Source organism: Colias eurytheme, chromosome 17, assembly GCF_061535395.1.
Source record: "Colias eurytheme isolate Ceu_HAF_F1 chromosome 17, ilColEury1 Martin Lab GWU primary, whole genome shotgun sequence".
Taxonomy (NCBI): Eukaryota; Metazoa; Arthropoda; class Insecta; order Lepidoptera; family Pieridae; genus Colias; species Colias eurytheme.
In genome coordinates, this window is record NC_142996.1 from 8,897,213 (window position 1) to 8,917,402 (window position 20,190).

The following is a 20,190-nucleotide window of genomic DNA, read 5'->3' on the forward strand; positions in this document are numbered from 1 at the left end:
TGATTTTACGATAATTTCTATCAGGCAAAATTCGAGAATTTATATTATTTCACCCATACAAATATGACATTTTGACGTGTTTCATATCGAACTTTCATGGGAACAGTGAAATTTTGTCAGATTGAATTTTAAACTTGGCGCGTTTATTGAACATAAAGTGGAAATGGAATTGGTTCAGGTCTGTAGTCTGTACCACGCGTAAAACCAAAGAGTATAATGAATATTAAGGCACTTAAAACGTTTGGGTTTCAGTGTCCCGTTGATTTGACAGCGGTAGTTAAACAAAGATTAACTATAGAGAACTTGCATACTTATCAATATTACAATTTATATGATTTATTTATTTATAATTGACTTTATTCTAAAAAGTACGATAATTTCGAACCAAAAACGGCTAATGTACGATAATTTTACGCCCCTGGTACGATAATCAGCTCACTTCAGGTTGCTAACACTGGAGGCTGACCGGACGCCAGTCTAGCTCCGACTTTCGAGGAGTGAGCACGTAATTTTCTCCGCGCGAATTCACTGTCCGCGTGTTCCAATAATCGAATCGAATTGTATAAACCGAACTCACATAAATTACTTTCGTATTGTAAGTTTTGAGTTATGTGTGTGATTTAGTTTTTGTGCACTGAACGGATAACGAGTACTGAGGTATGTCAACCAGTTTTTTATACTTTAAAATAATAATTACCTACTCTCGTTGGATGCCGGTGATTTCCTTTTGGTATGCAACGCGGACCTGTTTTTCGTCCGGTCAAGCGTGGGAAGGTATTTGCGATTTACAAACACTATAATTCTTGTGTTAAATCGTAAATAACATAGGATGCTGTTTAGAAATGTCGCTTTCTTTAGCTGCACAATGAACGGACGTTCCGAACAAAGGAAATAGTAGTCAACAATAGGTTTGATTTGTGTCAGGATTTTTTTTAATAGGAAGTTTGTTTCTCAAATGACCTTAATTAAAAATAAATCGCTACGCTTTTACTTTTTTTTTGGTTGATTATTGTTTATGCAATAGCCAATAATGATAGTTTGGCCGTGAAACCTAGTGACTGAATTTTTTTATGTAAAAAACCTAAATTCAGCGTAACGTGTTCTGTTATTTAAATTATTATTTATTATTATACCTATTGTTATTGTACCTATATTAACTGGGGTAATAAATTCGAAATCACGTAGAGGACATTTATTAGGACGATGCTAGGATACACGATATGCCTTTAGGAATGAAATAGGCTTTAGGTATCTCGAATCTAGATTCCCATTACGAACTCACGCTTGTATTAATTGGACGAGATTAAATCGGTTTCAAGTTTAACTTGCAACCTATCTTAATGCTGCAATTAAATTAGTAGTTTATTTATTAGTTTGATATTATTTTCATTACTAAACATACGTATACTACCTACCTAGGTACTTACTAAACGTACATTTTGTTCTATATTTGAATATTACCTATACCTACCTACCTTATGTCACAGAATACATAATAGTAGCTAAACGCTACAGAACGGACACTCTCCGCCTCCCGCCAAAATTAAACTTACCTCACCCCCGCGCGATCAGACATAAAATGGGCCATATTTTTCTGCAAGGACGATACGCAACGAAGTTTGACAACATTAATCAAATTGACTTAAAGTAATTTTATTATTTTGGATTTGTGATTATCGTTTTTCGTAGAAAATGGTTAGATATTGTGCTGTTTACGGATGTATTTCATCAGAAAAACGCGAATTTTTTTTTACGCTAGTCACAAATGTGCCAACCATAAAGCGTTAACACACACATTTGCAGTCTCTACAGTGTGACTGTCAAAACGATCATTTTGTATGGAGTGTCCGGGGTGTGCTTATGTCTTAAAAAGGAGGTGTTTATAATTAGAATAGGTAGGTAAGTACCTAACTACCTAGTTTAAGTTTTATATAAAAATGGCTTGTAACTCTTAAATCTAAAAATAAGTATATGTAGTTTTACTAACACTAGAATAAGTACTACTAACAATATATGGGCAATGCTGCCTGATACAAATAAAGAAATAAAATATACCTACCTACCTACCTGGTCAATTGGTCATGTGCTTATAGGTTCACAATATTTAAATAAGAAGGAATATTCTGAAATTATACGTTGTTTAATTTTTTTATTGTTAAACAATCAAATTTCAAAACAGAATTCCTAAAAATATAGCCAATATATTTACCTATTTACCAACCTACCTCCTTATCTACAATAATATTACAGATGTGATTCATACAAAATACCTATTTCGGCTATTTCACATATAGATAGGTACCTAGGTATATAATAAACATTAAAATTTAAAACTAACAACATGATATCATAATACATACCTATATTGTACACAGTAAGTGAATTAACTGAATGAAATTCTATTAAGTTCGATCCGTCCAGCACTTGAGTCTAATTGAACGCTTTGTCAAAGGGACATATCCACTAATGTCTCATACTACGTGACCAAGCCAACTAGACCCTTTTCAACTGTGACGTCACCCGCCCATGTCTCGGGTACAGATAGCAAAAAAAAAAAATTAATAATATCACTGTTCGCTCTCCGCTATGAATAGTCTTATTTTTCCCCATTTCGAGGGCTGTCTATGAATATCAACACAGTAAAAACTTAAACAAATAACAACAAAAACTTAACAGTCAACAACAAGCTTTAACGATTAATAATAAAAAGTACAGAAATAACTAGCGATGCGAAACATACGAATGCGTTGATGCTGCGAATCGTACTAAGGCGAACGCGGTACCTGAGGCGGTAAGCGGGCGGGGAGGCCGCATTCCACCCGAGCGTCTAGTTGGCTTGGTCGAATAATACCTACCTTCCTATACATATATCACGAGATATATTATATCCCTATATAGGTATGCCTATATTATTCTAAGTACCGTCTAATATCATGAATAACAAGCGGTCCCCGGCTTCGCACGTGGTACATATTAACGTTTTCTCTCCATAAGAACCATCCTCGTACTTCAAGGAATAATCTAAAAAAAGAATAATCGAAATAGGTCCGTTCATGCGTGATGCCGTGACCAAGGAATACGGGTTTCATTTTTACCCGACTACGGCAAAGCAAAAGGAGGGTTATGATTTTGTTATACATATATAGATTTTAAATGCTCAAATTTCACACTAAAAATTTTAAAGTTTCAAGTGTCATTTTCGCAAAAAATCAATTGATTTGGCTGTAATTTAGTGTGCTGATGGTGCATAATCTACACATTCGCCTCGTCACTCGACGATACATTCGTATTCGAGGGCCGCGGCCGTCGCGAACGCTTCAAATGCTTTAGAGGCCATTCTCCCATTGCGATACGCACAGGCGATTCAAGTATCCTGCAAGTCTCGGAGACTAGTCGCCGCAGAATATCTCACATACATTGCAATTTGCACCGGTAGCGTAGTGTGCGAGCCTACATACAAATGTATGTGAGATACTCAGCGGTGACTAATCTCCGAGACTTGCAGGATACTTGAATCGCCTGTGCGTATCGTAATTCGTAATGGGAGAATGGCCTAAGCTTCAAACATTCGTCTTCCCTTTGATAAGGTCCGAATACGCGAATCTCAGGCGAACAGAGAGTGCACTGTTTGTAATAATCGTGTTAGTTATTGGCTTCGCTATTCGCACGAATGTGTAAATGCATCATCGCACATATTATTTCAATAATTAATATTATAATATTTTCATCATGCTACACAGATTTAACCCATCTTAGCTAGGGTGGGTACTAAGGAGCTTGACCTATTTTTACATGTTTGCCGAATTATTATAATAGAGTAGATAATTTTAGTATAGTCGCTCCTATCCCAATTTCAACTGTTTTAGCACTGTATTAGAACACCTCGCACTAATTATTTACTAAGCTTAAATTAACGCAATCCCACCCACCACGAATTTTTGTCCTATTTTAGAAAAGTTTACTAGAAATTTTATAGTCAATAATCCTTATCAAGAGCAATTTTATAAAGAGGGATAATTTATTATTTGTAAGCTTTAAGTTTTTAATGAATAATCACAACAACTCAACATTGTTTCCGAGCTATCACGCGATATATTTTTATAATTACCTATTTATCGTGTGGTCGGGCAGAGTGAGTGCACGTGGGAGTCTCGGGCAGACATCAGGCAATTTGGTCAATTTTTGTTTGCTATTTAGTTTGATATTTTTTATTGTTCCATGTTTAAAAAATAAAAGATGTATCACAGAAACCCATATTCACATCTTCTTGATCTCTTTATTCATAATCTCCTCCAACAACTAATGTCGTATTATAGCATACAAAACTGGATTTACCCATACTATTTAATGTCCGTGACATTAAATAGTCTATAGAACCAACTTTTTCAACCGTAATTCACATGGCGGAAAACGTAATGGCGTAATTGCAAGTGATATCTGTCTATTGTCTATGACTCAGTGAGAATTACACTATTAGGTAATTACAGTAGGTAATGGTAGACGGAAACTTGTGGGCAGTGTCGGACAGGTAACGTGGGTTACATCAGGTACATGATTTATCTTATATTAATTTAATGACTCTGCCCCTGAATTTTCTGGTTTTAACCGGTATAAGTAGTGTGGTAATTTGCATTTTAAGTCGACTTCCAAAAACTTGAGTTGTTCGTTCTGTATGTATTTTGTAGATCGTTATATACATAGTTGTGTGCAGTTTCACTCTACGGTGGAACCTGGACCAAAAGGTAGAATTTATGTAGATAGACTGCCAAGATTCATAGGAATATGTTCAGTAATTTAATCGTGATTGAGTAACAAACTTTCATGGTTGATCAAAATTGATGTAGTTTTACTGTGAAAATGTTTATCCACCCCAGCTCAGGTTAAAATTGAATTCGGTAGGTAAATAGTATTTTCTTTTGGCAAAGAATAATCACAAAAGTATGTACGTATGCAATGTAATGACATTTTTACTTCGCTACCAAATTACGAAATCTTGTGATTAAACTTACTTTCGAAAACCATATCAAATTAAAGGTGTGTATGATCGTTAATACGGTGTGTAACTTATCTTATCAATTATCATGGAGTTATAAATTCATTACATATTTATAACGATAGCCTACTCTCGTATCTCTTTAACAGAAATAATGTTTATTTGAAATTAAATTCACCATTTGTATGATATGAATATGATGCGATATTAATTTCCAATGAAACTTGATATGTTTAGAATGAAATAGTTATCTATGTATGTACATTGTACATATGTGTATGTGTGGGTATACATGTATATTTATTTAGCACGCTCTGTCGCGTAAACGTTTTGATAATTTACTTGATATGTGTCTTTATGTTCGTTTTAATTGTGGGAATGACCCTGTATATAAAACTAATATGTAGCTAAAAAACCTAATAGCTATACATAATTTACACGGATAATTAGCAAAAGCCGCAGCTAAAACTTGTATATGTATGCGTAGTTGAAGACAAGCATAATATGTTTTAGACGATTCATTGTGTGTTTAAATGCAAATAGCTCTTAGAATAATTTTATGCACCGCAGATATCAAATATCATGTAACACAGATTATAATTTTATCTGGCTTTGCGGTTTAGCGGTCAGGTGACTTGCTCGCAGGGTGTTTAATAACAAAATAAATATGAAGCACTAAGTTAAAGTTGACAGTAGTTATTGAATAATTTTATAGATTGATAATTTAATTGGCTTAATATTATGGTATTTTCTTTATTTTTTAGTTGGTAACATTTATCCAGTCTAATACTAGTCTTGGAGGATAAATAAATATTTTTTTTGGAAATATGTATGTGTGTAATAAATTCAGAATTCAAAACATCCGTTTCAACTTCCAAAAGCGTTTCATATAGATATTAAAAACTACAAAAAATTACTTCAAAGCGTGGTTTAATTGTTACGTAGTAGGTACTCATTTCAAATCTGTGAGAGCGTTACATCTTATTTCAATCCTCAAAGACAATAGCGATACATAACCAAACCACCATGTAACCAATTAATAAAATAATAATCATCAAACTTCCGCGCAATTGTACCAACTATTTCTTATCTCGTGTACTTTGTACGTGAGTTGTTTGCTAAAAATAACGACTTGTGATTTAAAAATGACATAACTATCTTAGGAGGATGTTGTATTAGGCATTTAGATTTGAGAACAATGCCGGTCTTATGCGTACATGGTATGACACCAGCTAATTAGGTGTTAAATTTGCTCGGATTTTGGGCGTGTTTTTTAACTGTACATTATAAGTCATAAAAGGGTAATAAGATGTTATTCTATAGCAGCTTATGTGAAATTCGCCTTATGACAGTTTTCAACTCGACTTCAATTCGACTGCATTTTTTGGGGTTTGTTACCTCAGAATATTTGTCCTTATCACGCATTTTTAGGGTTCCGTAGCCAAAATGGCAAAAACGGAACCCTTATAGTTTCGTCATGTCCGTCTGTCCGTCTGTCCGTCTGTCCGTCTGTCACAGCCGATTTACTCGGAAACTATAAGTACTACAGTGATGAAATTTGATGGGAATATGTGTTGTATGAACCGCTACAAAAATATGACACTAAATAGTAAAAAAAAGAATTGGGGGTGGGGCCCCCCATACATGTAACTGAGGGATGAAATTTTTTTTTTCGATGTACATACCCGTGTGGGGTATCAATGGAAAGGTCTTTTAAAATGATATAAAGTTTTCTAAAAAACATTTTTCTTAAAGTGAACGGTTTTTGAGATATCAGCTCTCAAAGTCGTAAAAAGTATGTCCCCCCCCCTCTATTTTTATAACTACGGGGTATAAAATTCTAAAAAAAATAGAGGTGATGCATGCTAATTAACTCTTTCAACGATTTTTGGTTTGATCAAAGTATCTCTTATAGTTTTTGAGATAGGTTGATTTAACTGTAATTTATTATATTTGCTGCTACGGAACCCTTTGTGCGCGAGCCCGACTCGCACTTGGCCGGTTTTTATTAGTAAACTTATCCAATTTAAATATCCACAAAAAATATCAAAATCAATTCAGTACTTTAATGTTAAAGTGACAGACAGACATTTAAATTTAATATGGATGGTGTACATTGTGTTACGGAATGTTATAGTCGTGTATGCGCCCGCGCATGATGTGATTTTGAAGGTATTCCTCGCTTGGAATGTGTGCGGAAATACGCGTCTTGCATTTAGACTAATATTTATTTATTGCTATATTATTTGTACAAGATGATGTTATTTGTTAATAAATTTCAATTTAATTTATATACTGTTGTAGACAACACATAAGGAGACATAATGGAATGTAATTATGGTAACATAACTTCCCCAAAAAAATCACAAAAAAATTGAATGCAATGAAACAGATCATACATTTTCTATCTAAATTTTAACTAGGTAAAGGAACGAAACTTAAACATATTTAGTATTTACTATGCAATGACTGGGTACACACTATGCTACACAAGATGCATTTCGATAAATTAACTTCCAGTCCAACTAACTAGTGCAGCAGAGTTAAAAGATTCTTAATTTATGATCACATTTCTGACTTGAGATTAAAATTTAATTAATAGTATTTAACAAGGCTACAAAATTGTCTTTTTCAACAAAGAATAAGTGAAATTTGCGACCAAAATATCAAATACTAGATTCCGCCCGCTTCGCCCGCGTTTTCAAAGGAAAACTCGCATAGTTCCCGTTCCCGTGGGATTTCCGGGATAAAACTTGTCCTATGTGTTAATCCAAGTTACCCTCTATATGTGTGCTAAATTTCATTGTAATCGGTTGAGTAGTATTTGTGTGAAAGGGTAACAAACACACACACACATCCTCACAAACTTTCGCATTTATAATATTAGTAGAATGTTTCTACTCATTATTTGTACAAATTGTAAAACAAATACTGAATCAAAACACAAAACTTTCATAATATATGTATTTTCGTATAAATAAGTTATAACTCACATCATTTTCTATATGATCTGAACATGAATCAACTATCGTGAACAAATGTGGTTCATTTCTCATTTACGAACTAAGTAACTTGTTTTCTTTTGATGTGAAAAACTATTGGTATAAGTATTTTGGATGTGTACAATATATAGGTAGGTATATATCATTAATCATAATAGACGTATTTAAGATTGTATGGTATTAATGTATTGTGCAATGTGCATTGTCATACGTAGATATCAAGTGATAATTTACTTGATCTATGTCATCTAATTGTGCATAATATGTTTGAAGATATTTAACACGGAAAATGTATTAAATAAACAGTACTATTGTGTCAATGAAAAAGCCTATTTTATTATGTCTGTCTATCTTTCTCTCTGTATCTTCATCTAGCCTCAGATATTTTGATTGATTGAAAAAATTGTTGATTTCTTTATTTCAACGTGATTCATCTTCATAATAAAGTCTGTAAGTATAGTATAACAAATAATAGATTAAGGTTGTTAACCTAAAACTATAACAATAGCTCCTCAACAATAGGGTCAAGCTAGTGTTATCGACATGTGAAAAATAATCTACGATCTTATACAAAACTGTCTCTATAAGCAAGAGTAATGGATGAAAGAAAAATATGTTAAAACTAAAATGCGAAAATATGATTGTAGGTACCTATATGTCGAACATTCCCGACAAAATATCTGAACTGACTTTAATTAGAATTTAGAATAGAAATAGTTAAGATACCTACTTGCTTTAGTAGGTAGTTAGTAGTATATTAGTAGATACTTTTTATTTTACTGAAGAATTCTATCATTTCTAAACGTAAACTCGTGTAAAATCATCTAGAAGTTTTTATATAAATAAAGTAATCGTATGAGAGCTTCGTAAACGCAGTATATCATAATATAAAATTATTTATAGCGACGTACGTTGAACTGTGTCTACAAAATTAGTTTCAGTCTAAACAACAGAGGAAAATTCAGTTTTATATATTTTCCATAGTATTTTTCAACGAGATTGCACAGCGACTTTGTGGCCTTGTTTTTGAAGTTAATGGCATATATTTACAATAGTATTATGCCTTCGTGTGGTAAATACTATATAACCTTCAGAATAAATACTGTTGGAAATACTGTAATTTTTCTGGTAGAATATAACTCATCTAAATTATAGTTGAATACTTTTGAATTTTATTTTGTATGTAATATTATGTTGGCATTACAGATTCATACTAAGTGAATATACAATATACCTAATACATCAAATACCTTCTCATCGTAATATAAACATATCCTTGTGATCACCGTTTCTTAAAACAATTGATCATCCTTGATTCATAGTTGAGATATTTTCGTAACGTATCTATTTGTTCTAAGAAAAATGAATTCATTAAAAATTCGCATATTAATTTTACCTATCTGTAAAGCTCAAACTCAATGACGAGCTGTAAATTAGAATAACATCCATACTAATATTATAAATGCGAAAGTAACTCTGTCTGTCTGTCTGTTACTCAATCACGCCTAAACTACTGAACCAATTTTCATGAAATTTGGTATAGAGATGTTTTGATACCCGAGAAAGGACATAGGCTACTTTTTATCCCGGGAAAATGACGCAATCCCGGAAATCCCACGGGAACGGGAACTATGCGGGTTTTTCTTTGACTGCGCGGGCGAAGCCGCGGGTAGAAACCTAGGTGTCATATACATAATTCTAACATAATACCAGTTTCACATAAGTTACGCGTTCGCGTTGGTGTAATAGGTACCCGAGACAGAGGGGCGACGAGGTGCATGCGTTTGCAATGAATCCTCAAAGACAGCGGTTTGAAACCATAGTTTAAAAAAACACGCTTAAACTTATGAAATTATTGTATTGTCTCAAATCCTTGATAAGTAGGAAATTTTTGTTTTAAATCTGTCCGTTTAAAGTGGGTCAAAATCGAATCTTAATGAATCGTTTACACAAAATACAGGTGAAGCTAATAAAGGCGTGTTAAAAAGCTTGTGGCTTATAGAATGCTATTATTTGTTGTTTGGAAGCTATATACTGTCTAATAATCATATTGATGTAATGTGATGGACAGGAAAATGTTTAATATCTCACAAAAACGTGTTTATAAATGGGGTTGCGTGTTTTTCCTTAACATCAATCCAATTAGCCTTGGAGTGAAACCGAATTGAAAGCGAATAAAGGCATTTATAACATCTTAAACAAATCAATTACCTTTGTAAAAATACGCTCTTAAAATAAGGTCTTTTTCCTCTTTTCCTATAATAGCCATACGTCAGTGAGTCTTTATCTAAAAATATACCTTTTAGAGATTTATAACACCTTCAACAAAGAGTTAAAAGGTTATAAAGTACTGCTTAAAGGTACGTGGGTATGTGTGGGCAGTGTGTGGAAGTCGAAGGCTGACAAATGATTTAATTCTCGCCTACGTTGCACTTCGGTGTAACAGATGTACGTTGTACGGGTTTTTATAGTTTAACGACGTTTTTTGTGGGTGTATGGGGAAAAACAATAACAACCAATAACAACCAATAATTCATACTGTAAATATAATAAATTAATGGCGTTGAATTTTAGCTTCTAGAGAGATTATTTAATTTTTATATGACAACTTGTTAAATAACGAAATTTATGTTAAAACTTCCTTCGATGTATAGGTATCATATTAATTGTATGTATATGTGACAATACATAATAATTGTATCGTTTTGGTATGACAATGCAGATTTGTGGAATGTTTGTTTCCTTGCGTTACGTGCAATGGAACGCAGATGAGTAACCTACATATAAATAAAAACAAAACAAATCACACTAAAACTATGGAGCAGTTGTAATATATTCAGTTATTCAGAACATATCACAGTTTTTCACAGCGAGTGATGTAATCGGCGCATTAAGTAATTAAATTAACATTTACTCACTTTCTCGATTACGTAATGTAGTTTATCGTGACAAAATACGGCTCCAAGGTTTTTTCTGTTTTCGGTTGTATTGTACGAAGATAAATGATGAACTTGATAAGAATATATTGTGTTTTGGTGTTAATTTTTACGCACAATTTCTACTCTATAGATTTTACAAATTTATATATTACTAGCTTTCCGCCCGCGGCTTCGCCCGCGCTTTCAAAGAAAAACCCGTTCCCGTAGGATTTTCAGGATAAAACTTATCCTATGTCCTTTCTCGGGTATCAAAATATCTCTATACCAAATTTCATGCAAATTGGTTCAGTAGTTAAGGCGTGATTGAGTAACAGACAGACAGACAGAGTTACTTTCGCATTTATAATATTAGTATGGATTGAAAGGTTTCAATAAACGTATCATCATTAAACATTGTACCTACCACAGGTACCTACTAATGAATTGAAAATGTTGGTAAAGTTTCGAAAAAAAAAATTTAAATCAATATTAAATATTTTAAAAATATTGTTACATGTAGTTAAACAAAATAATAAGTAATAACATTTGTTTTAGTAATTATTACTTTAATCTTTAACTGTAACATCTATCATTACGGAAGTGAATCTAACAAGCATACACATAATTATACCGTGACTTCGCTCGTGCCCCCGTTTCTAATAATTATGTCCGCTGACATACTTTTTCAATTTATAGATATTTTCTGTAATATACGATTATTAAAACATTTTAAAACTAGTTCTTAGAATAGTGACGTCATAATGAAATGTATGGAATGCTACTAATCAGCAAAGTGGTTAGATAACCTGTTTAAGCTGCACAATAACTTCAAATCGACCTATCTAACGTCTAGACCGAACAGATTTCTTTAACTCCCCGACACAATTCCTAGACGGATATTGTCTAGAAATCTAGGCATTAGTATGCGAATATAGACAAATCCATATATCCTAAGAACGGTTTTGCATGTCTTATCCAAAGAGATCGAAACCGGATTGCCGTGACCGACGATTCAGAAGCACTGTAAGATATATTTGTAAGTTTCTTATTTTAATTTTATTATATTAGTACCAAGATTTTACTCGATTTTAGGACGTATGATTGAACTAATATTAATACTTTATTTACAGTGTTTAATGTACCAAAATCGTTAAGCCATTTCAATCCCGTACCATAATGTCTTAAAGCAGTATTATTTCCATTGTGGAAAAATGACAGCGCTATATACAGTGTGTCCGGACATGACATACCGATATTTGAAGGGGCTATTCTCCAGGTATTTTTATCGACAATTCAACCCCTCTACAGTCCCCTACCTCACCCCCCTCAAAATGGTTTTAGAATTTTTTAAAGTATGTTTCATCAATCTTATCAATTAAATTTGTTTAGTGGTCCCTAGACTAACTTGTTATTGTTCAAATAAAACCAAATTTAGTATTTTGTGACACTCACTTTCGAAGTTATTACAATTTTCATAAATTCACTATCCGAATTGATAGGTTTGCAATTTTGAGGGGGGTGAGGTAGGGGACTGTAGAGGGGTTGAATTGTCGATAAAAATACCTTGAGAATAGCCCCTTCAAATATCGGTATGTCATGTCCGGACACACTGTATAGGTCGTCTAGCGCCATCACTTTCCTAAACTGGAAGTAATACTGCTTTAAGACATCATGGTAACTGATTGTGACGTCGTAACTGAGTGCAATTGAAGTCACAGATAAGCACAGAACCATTTTATAGCGGAATAAAAGCGGATACGTTAGTTAATAGTTTATGTATTTTTTAGCTACTATGTATTTGATATAAAAGTACTTGAATTAAAATAAAGTCGGTTTAATAGCCCGTGTAGTTATCCTAAGAATGTAGTGCGGGCGAACTAAAGATCGAAGATCGTTATTCTACGACTGGAATAATAATGGACTTTTTAATACTAAAAGAAAAGGAAGTGACGCGTATAAAATCTTTAAATTGAATCAACGGGTTGACTTTATTCGGAATTTAGAATTTATTCCCTCAACGGATTTAAAACATGATTTATCTGGACGATCAGATCCAGATCGAAATTAATATTTTAAACCTTATAATATTAGATTTCTTAAAATCATATTATATTTTCTATACACCTACAATAATGCAAAGATTATTATGAAGATGCGATACCTATATTTTTACTAGCTTTCCGCCCGCGGCTTCGCCCGCGTTTTCAGTGAAAACCCCGCATAGTTCCCTTTCCCGTGGGATTTCCGGAATTTTCCGGGATTTTCCGGACCTATCCTATCTCTCAAGTTGGATCGAACTGCACATGGTGTGCGAATTTTATTATAATCGGTTAAGTGGTTTAGGAGTTCATTGAGGACAAACATTGTGACACGAGATTTATATATATTAAGATTTGTACACCATACAATGTAATATTATATTATAACACCCCAGTTTTCAGTTAACCCTTTTATTTTTGAATTTATAGCAGATATTAAACAGGAAGCAGATGACCTCTGTTGATATAAAATTAATATTTATTCGTTACGAAATTAGCATGAACCAACAGCTGTTTTAAATATTGCCATATTATAAAAAGTACCCTCTTTGTGTACACGCTACGTCACATGTTTGCTATGGTGCGGTCACACAGGTCCTAATGTATGATATTTTATATTTTTTAATCCCGAAATGAATTCTAATGGAAAAATAAGGATAATTGAAAGTGATAATCTTTTACTACTTTTTTCAAGGAATTTTATCTAGAACTGTTCAGCACTGTTCAGTTATTTTCCTTACTACGTTTTGGCAAAAAAATTACGTTTGAAATGAAAAATAAATTTATGTATTTTATGTTTACGACCAAAAAGGGCATTCATTTTTGGGAAATTGCATTAATGAGTGATAATAATTAAGGTAATAATCTATATTTAACAAATGAAATAACATTTTATCTTGTACCCATTTGAGGAAAATAAACTCATAACATGAATAACTTAATTCATATCCTTAAACGCAAATATTTGATGTATTTATAGAGATGTTTATTCATCACAATGTGGTTTAATAGTGATAAACAGACCTTTGCTTTTTAATAATTATTAGTATCGAATTGAGAGCAACTATGGATTTTCTTGCCGGTTCTTCTCCATAGACTGCTTTCCGAATCGGTGGTAAATATTAAAACTGTAATGACGATTCAAATGTGATTCTAAAAGAAGTCTAATTGAATAAATAAATGTTTGAGTTTGAGTTTGAATAATCGATTTGGTACACCAAATTGTACCTTTTTAGTCCCTAACCGTGTAGATTGCATAAGTACAATTTAGATTGTATATTGAACAATAAAAAAGGGGAAAAGGTATTTTAAAATGCCCTTACATTTCCAATATCTATGGAATGCTAACGTTCGTTACGTAATTAAAGGAAAGGGGAACTTTTTCTACGGTTGGCCTTTCATGAAAGGGCGCTTGTTTATTTGTAAATGTTTGAGCGACTTAGCGTTGAATGTATGTAATATGAAACGCTTCTTTGTGTTTCTTTACATATGTTTTGTTTAAACATTTTGTTTATATTATACTTCTCGATTGAGATATATTTTCGAGCTTATTGGTTTAGCTTAGCTATTCAATAAATATTTATAAAAATACTAGTTATTTAATATCTTAATGTACCATTAAAAGTCCTTGAGTAAGTTATCAAAAATCACATTTATGAATATCTCCGGTTTTTGAAGGCTATCCAGTGTTCATTATATACCTACTATTATTGAACTAATTTATCATTAAATATAAAAGTTTCTTCATATAAATAGTTGTTTGCAATAAACACGCACCCTACCCTGTTCGAGACCAGCCCGTAGCCGTTAAGGGTCATTGATATCAACAAATAATTATCTGCAAATGGCCGTACTTAGAGCCTTACTTGGTCGGTACACAGCTGTTCTTGTAATCCACTTTTTGTTGGAAATAACTCTGTATAGATAGAACACTTCAAACAGAATGTGTGCCGCGCACACGTGTCAGTAGTGTAACTTCTTTGACAAGATTCAAAGATACCAAAATCGTCGCTTTGCTCCATGACCTGACGGTATCGTCTTGACGCTACCTTGAAATATTACTCTCAACGCGCCAAGAAGTTTCACTTCAAAAGTAGACGAAAGGACACTCCCAAACGGATTGGTAAAAAAGTGAAGCCTTAATTCTTTCTTTCTTTTTCTTTCTTTATTTGACAACAAAAAAATATACATGTACATGCAATTATGGGATAACTTACATATAAGTAAAACATAAACCGTAGGTACAATTAATTCCAATATTTGAACAATGTCTCCTGCAACAAATTCAACTAGTCCTCTGCTCCTTAATCTATGATAATAATAATTAATAACATAGCATTAGAAAGATATGAAATGCGAAATGAAAAAAGCTTTTTACGTCCATTCTTGTTCATTTTAGTCGATAATCTGAGTGATGTATTTATCGGACTGTAAAACAAATTGGAAATTCAAACAATGCGATAAGACGATCTGAATTCAAATTTATTCTTTCATAAAATCTCGAAAATTCCATGAAATACCCAAGTCAATTCTATTCCTTAATAATCTATTCTATTGCTCGATAAGAGCAAATTCGAAGACTATGTAAATAAATACAATACATTTATATCCAGGAAACGTGAAACATGAAAATATACTTTATCTTCGTGGTGCAGAGTTTAAATTTGATTGCTTTATGCTATTTGCATAAGTGGATTTAGTTGTTTTTCGATATTCTTTGAAATAAGATACAAATATTATGCGGTAGGAAACGTTCTCGAAAAATCGCTTATTTGTGTAGGTGGTTGTTATAATGATTTCCTTGCAATTCGATTTTATTTAAGGAAATTTGAACATATTATTTTATGCATTCAGGATGAGTCACTAAAGTATGTGCTCGTAATGTTTATTTTTGGATTAAAGTTATCTTTAAATTAATACTTTAAAATTAATTATTTTATCAACATTCACTTTAGTGCGAAGATCTTTTAAATTCAAACTTTAAAATAGGAATATATACTTTCGAGGAAAACTGCAAAGGGACTCAAAATAACCAATTTTGTTTTTAATAAAACAATAGTTGTTGAGTTTGAGTGTGGTTTGAGCTACCATAGCATAGGTAATCACGTGTTTTCCTCACGTGCGTCAACACGATGTCGACTAACAAAGTACTCACAAAATTCACAAAACAAATATACAAATACCCACATTATATATGAATAAACTATGACTCATTACTACATTGTTACTCCAGTTAAGACAATAATAGTTTACCACAAGCAGAAAGTTTCTTGTGTACAGTTACATGCAGTAATCGAGTTAATGTACCGGTACAGTCGTGTAAGAAAGTTCGGAAGTTAATAAAAACTTTATTGGTAGGAATCGATATACTGCAGTAAAATGGTGTGCATTTTGATGCGATAACAGGTAAACAATTTGAATTAAATTGTCAAAAAGGTATATAATTCAAGATATGGAATAACATACATATGGCTAAGGTTAGGAATTCAGATTAGTCGTGTTTCAAAATAATCAAAATAACGCTTTTAATTTATTACACGGTATGAAAGAAATCGTATTTCGAATTTTTAAAATTTCCTGTAACAAATTTATAGTAGGTATCTACTATAAATCATCACTGCAGCTTCGTTGATTTTTAAATTCGTTCCAGCTTTGCAAAAAACTAGATCGCTTTTAAAAACACTTTTCTACTAAACTGTGAAGCCATTGTATTCCATTTAATCTCTTTAATGCATCGTACAGTCGCACGAAAATGTTGAAACGGTGAACGTTGCAATCGAGTGTTCTACGCGACTGTACCCTTTTCATTTGAGTGTCATGCGAATGTTTATGGAATCGCAATATCCACTTTTTTGCGTGAGTGTATTTTTATATGATACGTACATTCGTATAAAAAATGGAAATTGAAATAATATAGGTATGTACTATGTAATAGAGTTCTCGACTGTAGTTTGTGCTTTTTTTTCGTTGTTTGTACGGCAAAGTTAGTTTTTGCTACTGAGTAAACTAACAGAATATAAATTATTTTTATGCCGTTAAAGCACAGATTAAATAGATTAGGTGTATTTGAGCATTCGTAAATACGTCTCTAACTTTTTTATCTATACTAATCTATACTAATATTATAAAGAGGAAAGGTTTGTATGTATGTATGTATGGTTTTCACGCATAAACTACGGGACCGATTTTGATGAAATTTGGAACAGACAATCTTTAGACCCTGAGAAAGAACATAGGCTACCTTTTATTGCGAAATATGTACCACGGGCGAAGCCGGGGCGGACCGCTAGTTTCAAATAATATACTACAAATAATTAACACCTAAAATATTATGTCTTCGAAAGTCTGTACCTACATGACGTTGTTCTCCTTCCGCGAACTTTCTGGAAGTCACAAATTATGTCGTACATGTGAGACAAGCGAGCCGTTAATTTACTTCCAAACTAACTTGTTCCAGAAGTTTATTGCACATTCCGTGTTTTGTGTCAAATGTCTACTCATAACTAGTGGTGTTAGTTCTACTATCAATCAAGTAGTGTCAAGAAAGATTACTTTTGTTTCTGTTTTACAAAAATGCGCCTTATTTGATAGTTAAATCACACACAATAGAAATCGATGCACTTAAAAAACATTCACAAAATGAGTATGTATAATTCATTTATATCTATATTATGTGGCTGTTATATAATTTATTTATCCTTTGTCCTCTCAAAAGCTCACGTCTCACCTAACCATGATAGTTTACCATACAAAGGAACATGCGATCACATGTGATTTAAAATGTTATCATTCTTCTATATATTATGACTATTCCGCATACATTCTGTATTTAGCCGGGTTATATGAGACAAATGTCACACGTGACAGACACCTCCGTCACTCGTAAAACGCAACACATCTGACAGACGGTTTTCCCGCCAAAATAACCCAGATAAGATCTATGCCACTGCATTGTTTTAGCGGCCGCAGAATGCAGCTTCATTATAATTAAAACAATGGCTTTCACATCTACCCTCTAATAGGTGTATTTTGAAAAGCGGAATATTCCACGTCCATATTTTAGACGGGATTTGTATTTAGTATTTTATACGTGAAAATTTGAAGGAAGTTTGAAATTATGCGGGTTTGAAATTTTGTTTATTTTCCTTCTATTATATTATTAAAGCTGGTGTTTGGTGCACTTTACAGCGAGCGTTGTTGTTATATAAACTCAAAGAAGAACACATAACGTATGAAAGATTCCATAGGTACCTACTACGAAACTTCAAATTCAAACCGGAAAACCTTTCACTCCCTTGCTGAGAATATAATGTTTTATTTACTGCATAAGCTACCAGTATATAAGCATTGATTACGAACGAAAAAAGAGGATATATTGAACATAAAACTCAATTAAATCACAGGTGAACGTAATGACAAAGCAGAACATGAATCAAATGCGGGTAATTGTGCGATAATTTTTGTTTATACCGTCATTTGTCACAGCGTTGCTATCTCAATAGAAATATGGGTGCAATTATTATGAATAACTGGACAATATCTTTGTTTGAATAATAGTTTATTAGTGTCGTCGGGTATTTATTGTATGTAATACATTACATAGAATCTTTATGTAAGTATTATTTGGAGTTCTCAATGAATAGGCAGAATTACTGTGTATACGACTTATAAAATGAACTATTTTAAATACTTACAGTCTCAGTGATAACCCGAGAATACTTTAATTATAATCCTGACATATTAAAAATACCCAAGATGCAATGAAATGAACTAGAAGCTCCATTACAATTTAATACCCACGTAAAACAAAATGTTGGCGTTTCAATCAGCGCCGCTCTCATTTGGCTCACGAGACAAATTTCCAGTCGCAAAGCTTTTGTGAAGTTCCGAAAAATGTGAGTTTACGTGTCGACGTCACTTTGTCTTCGAGGTGCGCTGAGATGGGATCCGTGTTTGATTTATTACAGTTCAATGTGAGTTGGCGAAGTATTAAGGTAATTTTGACTGGCTGTATCCTGTGGTTTTTGCTATATTGTTGCTAGTTGCTACATGATTCAAAAAATGGATTTGTATAGGTAGTTTGAAATTTGAATAAAATTGCACTTAATTTGCATTCGTTTGAAAATAAATTTTGAGTTGAAACTTGAAATAAGAAGACAAAAGAGCCACATACTTTTGAAGTCACAAATTCACCGATTAAAAAAAACAATAATTTTTAGAAGATATACGCGTTGTTTCACAGACACTCAAATATAACTGAACGAATCTGTAAATTAAATAACTGAAAGAATCTCAAAACGGAATAGCCTAGTATAGTATGCCAATTAAAACCAATCAAATAGTCTTATTATCATCTCCACAACATTGCTTTGATTATAAGAAGCAAAACTTCATTGATTCTACGTCAATATCCAGCCACGGTTCAGTACACAATTTTTGTTTCATCTTTTTGTTTTATCGGCTCGTTGAACTTTTTCTCCTGTGTAATCACCCGGGTTGAAACCACATCACTTGTCCTTTATTTGTTCATGTATGAATAGTTTAGATATGGGTGTAAAAATATTGAATCTTTTTACAAAGATGCACGCGACACCTTTTGCGCGGTAACGACAACAAAACACATTATCTTATGCATGGAGAGAGCTTTTTTATATCTAAGCTCACTTATGAAAGACCTGTTATTTCACAATGAGCTTCAATATCTTTCAGTTGATTAAGAACCACCTCGACATACTAGATTAACAAATATATTTAGAAATATTCAAATTGATACATGCTTTTAAACTGATTCATCCACCTTAAACTATTACAATACACTTATTCCAAATTAAGATATATCATACATGTTACACAAAAAGGTAACCATAGTAAACTCAAACATTTATTCATTCAGTTAGACTTCTTCTAGAATCACTTTTTTGTCATAACAGTTTTAACATTTACCACTTATTCGGAAAGCAGTAGTTATCTATGGATAAGAATCGACAAAAATTCCATAGTTGTTCTTTAAAGTAATACATATCTCCATCTAAAATAATATTTCATCAATGATAGATGCCATCCTTCGCTCCTTTTATGATATTGTTCGACAATCATAATCCAACCTTACATAACAACCCATACAATACAAACGCGAAAGTGCGATGCCAACTTTCTCTACCTTTAGGTCATTGCACCCATCGATATAATACTTGGAAGATATTTTCCAAGATATATTAAGAGCTTAATGGTACAGAATT

The 20,190-nt window shown here is 32.7% G+C and overlaps 1 protein-coding gene across 2 annotated transcripts in view; it reads left to right on the forward strand.

The window, feature by feature from the left end:
- Window positions 1–463: 463 nt before the first annotated feature.
- Window positions 464–20,190, forward strand: part of LOC149901391 (rho-related GTP-binding protein RhoN-like) — an 88,283-nt gene continuing 68,556 nt past the window's right edge. For both annotated transcript variants that reach the window (XM_090111629.1, XM_090111630.1), the window contains exon 1: window positions 464–657. The gene's annotated coding sequence lies outside the window, so the exon portion shown is untranslated. The remainder of the gene's footprint in view (window positions 658–20,190) is intronic.